The following is a 10,533-nucleotide window of genomic DNA, read 5'->3' on the forward strand; positions in this document are numbered from 1 at the left end:
TGAAACAAAAAAATGGAATGACATTCCATACTCATGGATTGGAATAATTAACATTGTTAAAACGTGCACACTACCCAAAGTAGTCTACAGGTTCAGTGCAATCCCTATCAAAATACCAACAGCATTTTTCACATGACTAGAACAGATAATCCTAAAATTTATTAGAACCACAAAGACCTAAGAGCCAAATCAATCTTGAGAAAGAAGAACAAAGCTGGAGGTATTACAATCTCAGTTTTCAAACTATACTGCAAAGCTATAATAATCAAAATAATATGGTACTGGCACAAAAATAGACACATCAATCAATGGAACAGGTAAGAGAGCCCAGAAACAAGCCATACCTATATGGTGAATTAATCTGCAACAAAGAAGGCAAAAATATACAATGGGGAAAAGATAGTCTCTTCAATAAATGATACTGGGAAAACTGGATAGCAACATGCAGAAGAATGAAACTGTACCACTTTCCTACATCATACGCTAAGATAAGCTCAAAATGGATTAAAGACTAAATGTGAGACCTAAAACCATAAAACTCTTAGAAGAAAATAGAGTGAGTAATCTCTTGGACATTGGACATAGCAACATTTTTCTAGGTATATCTCCTCAGGCAAGGGAAACCAAAGCAAAAATAAACCATTGGGCTACATCAAAATAAAAGCTTCTTAGTGAAGGAAACTATCAACAAAACAAAAAGGCAACTTACTCAATGGGAGAAGATATTTGCCAAATACATGCTCCATAAAGGGTTAATATCCAAAATATATAAAGAATTTATACAACCCAACACCACCTTCCCAAACAAAAACAAACAAACAAAAAGCCAAACAACCTGATTAAAAAATAGGCAGAGGTTTTGAAGAGATATTTTGTAAAGACATACAGTTGACCAACAGGTATATGGAAAAGTGCTCAGCATCACTAATCATCAGGATAATGCAAATCAATACCAAAATGAGATATCACCTCTCACCCGTCAGAACAGCTAGTATCAAAAAAACAAGAACCCACAAGTGCTGGTGAGGATGTGGAGAAAAATGAACACTTGTGCACTGTTGGTAGGAATGTATATTGGTGCAACCACTGTGGAAACAATATGGAGTTTCCTCAAAAGAAGAAAAATAGGAATACGATATGATCCAGTAATTCCACTGTTGGGTATTTACCTAAAGAAAACAAAAATAGTAATTAAAAAAGGTTAATGCACCCCTATATTTATTGCAGCATTATTTACAATAACCAAATATGGAAGCAGCCCAAGTGGCCATGGACTGACGAATGGATAAAGAAAATGTGGAGTATACACAACTTAATGTTACTCAGCCACAGAAAAGAAGGACATTTTGCCATTTGTGACAACCAGGATGGACTTGAGGGTGTTATGTTAAGTGATATAAGGACATAAGTCAGGCAGAGAGAGAAAAATACCACATGGTTTCACTTACATGCAGAATCTGAAAAATAAAGGAACAATAACAACAACAAAAAACACAGACTCTTAAATACAGAGAACAGACTGGTGGGTGTCAGAGGGGAGGCCGATGAGGGGATGGGTGAAATACATAAAGGGGTTCAGGAGGCACAAACTTCTAATTATGAAACAAATAGTTCACAGAGATGAAAAGTACAGCATGGGGCACCTGGGTGGCTCAGTGGGTTAAAGCCTCTGCCTTCGGCTCAGGTCAAGATCCCAGGGTCCTGTGATCAAGCCCCGCACTGGGCTCTCTGCTCGGCAGGGAGCCAGCTTCCCTTCCTCTCTCTCTGCCTACCTGTGATCTCTGTCTGTCAAATAAATAAATAAAATGTTTAGAAAAGTACAGCATGGAACTGTAGTCAATAATATTGCAATAATGTTGAATGGTGACTACATTTGTCTTGATGAGCATGGAGTATTGTATAGATTGCTGAATCAATATATCGTACACATGAAACTAGTATAACATTGCACGTTATTTTTACTTCAATAAGTAAATAAATAAATAAATGAGATTAGCAAAAATAACTAAATTAAATACCAATAAGATTGATAAGGTTTTAGCTAAACTGCCCAAGGAAAAAAGAAAGAAGGAATAAAATATTAGTATCAGGGATGAAAGAGAGGACATCACCATAGTCTCTGTAGACATTAAAAGGATAATAAGGGAATATAATATTATGAAAAACTTTATTCCAGTAAGTTGAACAAACTTGATGAAATGAACAAAGACAAAAACTGCCAAAACTGGCCTAAGAAGAAACAGAAAATTTGGATAGTCTTATCATAATTTCAAACATTAAATTTATAATTTAAAACTTCCCACAAAAGAACTCCACACCCTTTGCTAATGGAGCTTATGAAACATTTTACTTATTTATGTATTTATGTATGTATTTATTTGAGAGAGTGGTGAAAGAGAGCACAAGCAGGGGGAGCTGCAGAGGAAGAGGGTCTGCAAGTTGGGAGACCCAGCAGAGCCGGGTGTAGTTCAGTTCAAGTCCGAGGGCTTGAGAACCGGCAGCGCCAGTGGAGTAAGTCTCAGTCTGAGGGCAGAAAAAGACTGCTGTCGCAGCTCATGTAGTCTGCAGAGAGTGCATGTTCTGTCTCTGCCTTTTTGTTCCTTCAGCTCTCCCAGATTGGATGATGCCCATCCACGTTGGGGAGGGCAACCCTCTTTACTCAGTACACAAATTCAAATGCTAACCTCGTCCAGAAACATTCTAAGAGACATACCCAGAGTATCATTTAACCAACTATCTGGGCACCGCATGGTCCAGTCAGGTTGACAAATAAAACTAACAATCATTGGGGCCTTCTAGGAGAGCAGAGATGAGCAACAGAAAGGTCTTGCTAGTTTGGTGCATTGTCACCTGGTGTTGGTGACTTTGGAGTGTCACCACTGAGTGACACTTATTGAGGGGGGCTCAGTAAGTGCAAGCAAGTAAATGAGGGGGGCTCAGCCAAACTGTGTGACACTTACTGAGGGGGGCTCAGCCAAACTGTGGCTCCCTCTCCTGTAGAGCCTTTGACCCAGTTAATGCCTCCTCCAGTTGGCAGTGTGGATTTCTCCCCTTAACCCTCTGGCTATCCTTTGGCCTACGATAGGGAGTCTCTACTAAATACTACCTCCTTCCAGGGGCCCACCCCTCACTCATAGGAAATACACACATGGCTTTGCTGCAGTTGGAGGCTAGAAATGCAGGCCTTCCTTAAGTGAGCCCTCACCTACATCTGCTACCAGACTAGGACAGTTCCAACCACAGCTGCTCATCTTGAGTCTTTTTTTTTTTTTTTAAGATTCTATTTATTTATTGAGAGAGAAAGAGAGAGAGAGCATGAGCAGGGGGAGGGGCAGAGGGAGAGAGAGGAGCAGACTTCCCATTGAGGAGAAAACCCATGGGTTCAATCCCAGGACCCTGCAATCATGAGTTGAGCCAAAGGCAGACACTTAATGGACTGAGCCACCCAGGGTTCCCAAACATATTTTCTTGTGTTAGTTTCTTAGGGCTGCTGCAACAGATGACCACAAACTGGGTGGTTTACAACAACAGAAATTTCTTCTCTCCTTGTTTTAGAGGCCAGAAGTCTGAAATCAAGGTGTTGACAAGACGAGTTTGTTCTGGAAGCTCTCAGCCAGAGTCTGTTCCACATCTCCCTCCAGGGTTTTGGTGGCTGTCAGCAATCCTGGGTGTTCCTTGACTTCTAGACACATTCCTCCACTCTCTGTCTTCATCTTCACAAGGCCTATACTTCTGTGTGTTCCCTGATCTCATCTCCTTTCTCTTTCAAGGACAACAGACATTGGATTTTTGGGACCTTCTCTAATTTCAGGATAATCTCATCAAAAGATCTTTAACTTAATTATATCTGCAAAGACCCTAATTCCAAGTAAAGTCACAATCACAAGTACTGGAGGTTAGGACTTGGGCATATATTCTGAGGGACCACTATTCAATCCGCTATACTTCTATTTACACAATTATTAAAAAAAAAAAAAGAATCATGAGAACTGTGTTGAGAGTTTCAGAGAAACAAGTTTACCTACAATTAGAATAAAAATATTTTCTGAAGTCTTCTAGCATCATTATTAGAGCCTTGTTTACATACGCCAACAGCCCCTTTTTCATGGAAAATAATTCTACCTTTTCTCTCTCACTGCGTGTTTGTGGAGGGATTTGGATGGTGGTGCTGAGTTCTCTCTTCCAGGTCACTGGGAGGGAAAGGAATGAATTTTTCACACTTCTGCCAAAAGGTTATCTGTCTCTTTGAGATTGTGAGCTTCCTAAAGAATGGGTCTGTACTCAGTATCCCCCAGGCACCACACTGCTCTTATCCCAGGTCTGGAACTTCCCCAGGGCAGGGCTCTCCACCTCGGGGGGGGGGGGGGGGGATGTGGCCGGGATGGGGGGGATGGGCGGGAGCAGGGCTGTGCCTCCTCTCCTTTCACTCCAGAATGTGGCCACCACAGTGTCTCCAGGCAACCTCCCCTTGCCTTAGAGGAGAAAACCAGTACAACTGTTGGAAACAAGGCAAATCGCGAGATCTGATCATCTGTCAAGTTGACTGTCACAAGTTAGGGCTCTACTTGCTAAGCAACTGTATTGAAAACACCACACACTTTCATCAAGATGAAAATGAAAACCACAATAGCTTTGAGCCTTGTCAAACGGGAAAACACCTATCACAACCAAGTCAGGGGCGCGGGCGCACCTCACAACCCCAAAATCACACCACCGACAAAACCTGCAGCCCCTTGGAAACTCACCAAGGAGACCCACCAGAGCTCTGGAGGGAGATCTGGGGACGTTTGTGGAGAGCAATCCTGCGGCCGCAGAAGAGAGGAGAGTGCGGGCCTGGGAGTTACAAACTTCCCACTGCAGGAGAATCTCCTGGAGGGCTTGTTAAGGTAGGGGTCGCTCACCCCACCCCCACAGTTCTGGGTCTGGAGCCCCTCCCCCACCCCCGCCCGCGTGACGGGTAGCAGCTGTCCTGGGACCGCACGCTGAGAACCACAAGCCCAACACCGAGCTTTGGAGTCCGTCCTGTTAATAGGCTCCATCTGTGATCTGAGGCAGGAGGTCCTCATACAAGAGTGTGAGATGCTGGTTGCCAAAGGACAAAGGTCAGAGACTCGGGATCTCCCAAGTGGATGGCAGGTTGGGAGGGCAATAAATGCGTGTGGAGCCCTGGGAGAACCAAGGCAAGAAGAGCCTTCCTGAAACTCCTTTTGCCCCCCATCCCCCAATTTCCTTGAACCCACCTGGAAACCTTGAAGTAGATGAAGCTATTCCTAGAAGGTGTTTGAGGTCAGTCCTGCAGGGTTTAGGCTTGGGTGTCCGCAGGTGTTCAGAAGGAGCTAGCCCGGTCTCTGGTGGGGGTGTTTAGGTCCAGGGGGATCAGCAAACAGTTCCTGAGCAGGCCTCTCGGCTTGCGTGACCCACGCGGCACCTCATACTAAGGGCCAGAGGCCAGAGCCTGGGTTCCTGGGGTGTACGCTAGTCTGGGTTCAAGCAGCCCTGCAGGGCAGGTATCCCGCGGCAGGCGTGACAGCAGGGACCCAAGCTAGCGCGCTCTGAAGTTTGTTGAGACGGAGGCGGCCCCGCCCAGCTGCGCGGCGAGGAGCCTGGGGAGCGGCCTATGCGCTCTGCGATGGCGCCCCCTGGTGGACGAGAGGGACACGGCCTGGCTTCCCGCGTTGTCGCCCCCGGGGCACCTCGGATGCGGGTGACATCGCGACTGCTGCCGTGGCTATAAATGCTAGTGATGCTGAAAACAGCAACTACGCATATCAGAACCTTCTACGCGTGTGCCACACACTACTGTAAGCTCTTTGAATGCATCAACTCATTTAATCCTCGACACCCTCTGCAGCAAGTTCTCAGGGGAGCTCCGTTTTTCGGGCGATAGAACCTGTGCCCATAGAGTTAGGATAGCTTGCCAAGGTCAGAGGGACGATCCCAGTTAGGGGCTGGCAGGGAGGACGCGCTCGGAGTCGCGGCAGGACCGCGGGACTTACATCTCCGCAGCCCGGTTTCTCACCCGAGAGGAGTTCCACATCTTCCTCCCGCGGCCTGGGGGAAGGGACGGCGTGGAAGCCCTCGCTCCACAGGCCTGGACTGCTGGGGAGGTCAGAGCGCGCCCTTCACACAAATGCCCAGTTGGCAGTGCCCTACCCCCCTCCCCCAGGACGCTACTGGTTGCACCCAGGACTCAGCCCTCTAAAAGCGGCATTTCAGCTCTGCCTGATCAATAAAGACCTCTCTGTCAAAAAAATCCCATCTCCTTATCACCTCACACCAGTCAGAATGGCTAAAATCAAGTCAGGAAATGACAGATGCTGGCGAGGATGCGGAGAAAGGGGAACCCTCCTACACTGTTGGTGGGAATGCAAGCTGGTGCAACCATTCTGGAAAACAGCATGGAGGTTCCTCAAAATGTTGAAAATAGAACTGCCCTATGACCCAGCAATTGCACTACTGGGAATTTACCCTAAAGATACAAACGTAGTGATCCTAAGGGGCACGTGCATCCGAATGTTTATAGCAGCAATGTCCACAATAGCCAAACTATGGAAAGAACCTAGATGTCCATCAACAGATGAATGGATAAAGAAGAGGTGGTATATATACACAATGGAATACTATGCAGCCATCAAAAGAAACGAAATCTTGCCATTTGCGACAACATGGATAGAACTAGAGCGTATCATGCTTAGCGAAATAAGTCAAGCGGACAAAGACAACTATCATATGATCTCCCTGATATGAGGAAGTGGTGATGCAACATGGGGGCTTTAGTGGGTAGGAGAAGAATCCATGAAACAAGATGGGATAGGGAGGGAGACAAACCATAAGTGACTCTTAATCTCACGAAACAAACTGTGGGTTGCTGGGGGGAGGGGGGTTGGGAGAAGGGGGGTAGGGTTATGGACATTGGGGAGGGTATGTGCTTTGGGGTAAATTGGAAGGGGAGGTGAACCATGAGAGACTATGGACTCTGAAAAACAATCTGGGGGGTTTGAAGTGGCCGGGGGGTGGGAGGTTGGGGTACCAGGTGGTGGGTATTATAGAGGGCACAGCTTGCATGGAGCACTGGGTGTGGTGAAAAAATAATGAATACTGTTTTTCTGAAAATAAATAAATTGGAAAAAAAAATCCAGCCAAGGCCAAGTTCACTTACCAAGGAGAACAGCAGAATTCCAGAGGAGAAAGAAAAGCATGGAATTTATGGTTTCCTCCCCATGATTATTTAGTCTTGCAAAGTTAATAAATGTTTTAATTTTAAAAAAAATCCCATCTCCTTCCCAACCCTTTTTTTCTTTTTTAAAAAGATTTTTATTTATTTGACAGAGAGACAGCAAGAGAAGGAATACAAGCAGGGGGAGTGGGAGAGGGAGAAGTAGGCTTCCTGCTGAGCAGGGAGTCCAACAAGGGGCTTGATCTCAGGACTCGGGGACCATGACCTGAGCCAAAGGCAGATGGTTAACGACTGAGCCACCCAGGCACCCTTCTTCCCCAACTTTTGATAGAATGCTCATCTGAGAAAATATGTCACTTGTACACTTCCTTGCAGAGGTGAATTATAAGAAGGAAGGTTAACACTGAGCCTCAGACAGAGGAAAGCTGGCTGTTAGGGGACCTAGGAATTGGCAGTGGCCAGAAAGACTGGTTGGGTGACCCCCAGGGGATAGAGCACCCCCCTCATCCCCCTCACTGCCACCCTTTGGGGACAAAGGGCCTGTCCTTTCTTGGCTCCTATGCGGCTCACCAGCTGAGTTAGGGGCTGTGGGGATCTTGGCTGAGGAGACTCAGTGACCTGTGGGAGTGCCACTGGAGAAAACCTGAGTCTCATTGGCCCTAGAGAACAAAGTGAAGAGAGAGAAAAGTGGAGAAAGACTGAGGCCATGTGATGCTGAATGTGAGCTGGGAAAGAGAATGGCAGGCTAAGCATGTCTACTTAGGAAACCTATTGTGACACAGGCCTTGACCTTGGCATGGGGGAGAGTACAGGATGAGAAGGTGAGCAGGGAGCTTTGGAGCAGTCTTCCTCCCCAGCCCATAGCTCTGTAAAGGGAATTCCCCCTGAAATTGGGGTCAACACAAAGATTGCATTCCAGCCACTGGCTTTTTGATGACAAGATGTATGATCAAACACACAGCGTTGGGACAACTCTGGCTCAACACAAAACCAAAACCTATTTCACACCTACCTCCAGAAAAAATTTCCAGTGAGTTAGTTGCAATTAATAATAGCTAACAGTGACAGAAGTACCACTATGAGCCAGTTGCTGTTTCTAGAACTTGCTGTGAATCAGCTCATTTAATCTTCAGTATAAGGGTATGAGGTATGGAAATTTCCATTTTATTATTTCATGAGCAGGAAATCACCTGGAAAAAAAGGTATTAAGTATGAAGGTATTAGAAGAAAATACTATTTGGATGAGAAAAGATCCTGTTAGCATCACATCAAAGGCAAAAACCATAAAAGAGAAAATGATAGTTTTGAACATATAAAATGTAAAATGTCTACAGTGTAAAAAAAAACAAATGAAAAGAAATTACATGCTAGGGAACAATTTGCAATAAATATGACATATAAGTGGTCAATAAAGTTAATAGAAACTAACAATTAAGAAAAATGAAGTATCCAAAGAAAATTGAAGAAAGAGCATAAATAGGCAATTCATAAGGAATAAAAATTAACAAATCTAAAAAAATAACCATTCTTATTGGTAGTCAAAATAATCAAAATGAAAGAAATTGGATGCCATCTTCTTCACGTTTCCACTAAGCAAAGATTTTGACAAAGATGGTAACTCTCAGGGCAGGCAAAAGGACAGGAAATATGTATTTCTTACACTGAGTCACACATCTCTTTAATAGCTGGGTCGTTCTCCATTCTGTGGATATAGCATTATTTATTTAATCATTCCCCAATTATTGTTCACTTAGATCATTTCCAATTTTTTTGGCTTATAAATTCAAAGATCATCTTTGTTCATAATTCTTTGCATCTTTGATGATTTCTTTAGGAGAGGATCCCTGGAGAGGACTTTTTTGGATGGAGGATTTTAAGCCTCTGAGGGCAGGAGGCCAAATTGCTTCTCGTGAAGGTCAAATCTGTTTTGATTGGTAAGGGGAGCTTGGTCAGAGCAGAGTTCAGAGTAGCCCTGGGACCAGGAAAGGAGACAATGACAGGCAGAGTGAGTGGACTGTGGAGGCCAACTTTTAGAAGAGCATTGGTGCAGGGGGAGTGATACAGGCTGGGGAGAGGAGGAGGGCAGGAGATGTGGCTGGAGGATGGGGGAACAGTACAGAGACTTCCAGGATGGCCATCCAAGGGAAGGAGGGCGATGCGGTGAGGCCGAGCCTTCCCACTGATAGCCCGCCCAGGGCCTGCCCTGCAAGGGAGGTAGAGGGGTCCATGCAGGGCAGCTTGGCCTAGACTGGGATCTTCACTTACTAGGGCTGTGTGCTTGGGCAAGTCACCCAGCTCCTCCAAGTCTTACATGAGGTGACCCACACAAAGCACGATGACAGGTGCTTGCTAAGTATTCAATAAATGGTGGCTGGAGTTATTGGTAGGGACTCCAGAAACATTTACTGATGGGATTCTGGGATATTGGCTAACATTTAAATACAGATTCTACATGCCAGCCGTTATTCTAAGTGTGCATTTCTTTTTTTTTTTTTTCTTTTTTTTCCAATTTATTTATTTTCAGAAAAACAGTATTCATTATTTTTTCACCACACCCAGTGCTCCATGCAAGCTGTGCCCTCTATAATACCCACCACCTGGTACCCCAACCTCCCACCCCCCCGCCACTTCAAACCCCTCAGACTGTTTTTCAGAGTCCATAGTCTCTCATGGTTCACCTCCCCTTCCAATTTACCCAAATTCCCTACTACTCTCTAACGCCCCTTGTCCTCCATGCTATTGGTTATGCTCCACAAATGAGTGAAACCATATGATAATTGACTCTCTCTGCTTGACTGATTTCACTCAGCATAATCTCTTCCAGTCCCGTCCATGTTGCTACAAAAGTTGGATATTCGTCCTTTCTGATGGAGGCATAATACTCCATAGTGTATATGGACCACATCTTCCTTATCCATTCATCCGTTGAAGGGCATCTTGGTTCTTTCCATAGTTTGGCGACTGTGGCCATTGCTGCTATAAACATTGGGGTACAGATGGCCCTTCTTTTCACGACATCTGTATCTTTGGGGTAAATACCCAGGAGTGCAATTGCAGGGTCGTAGGGAAGCTCTATTTTTAATTTCTTGAGGAATCTCCACACTGTTCTCCAAAGAGGCTGCACCAACTTGCATTCCCACCAACAGTGTAAGAGGGTTCCCCTTTCTCCACATCCTCTCCAACACATGTTGTTTCCTGTTTTGTTAATTTTGGCCATTCTAACTGGTGTAAGGTGATATCTCAATGTGGTTTTAATTTGAATCTCCCTGAGGGCTAATGATGATGAGCATTTTTTCATGTGTCTGATAGCCATTTTTATTTCTTGATTGGAGAAGTGTCTGTTCATATCTTCTGCC

This window comes from Neovison vison, chromosome 6 (assembly GCF_020171115.1).
Source record: "Neovison vison isolate M4711 chromosome 6, ASM_NN_V1, whole genome shotgun sequence".
In the NCBI taxonomy this organism is placed as follows: domain Eukaryota; kingdom Metazoa; phylum Chordata; class Mammalia; order Carnivora; family Mustelidae; genus Neogale; species Neogale vison.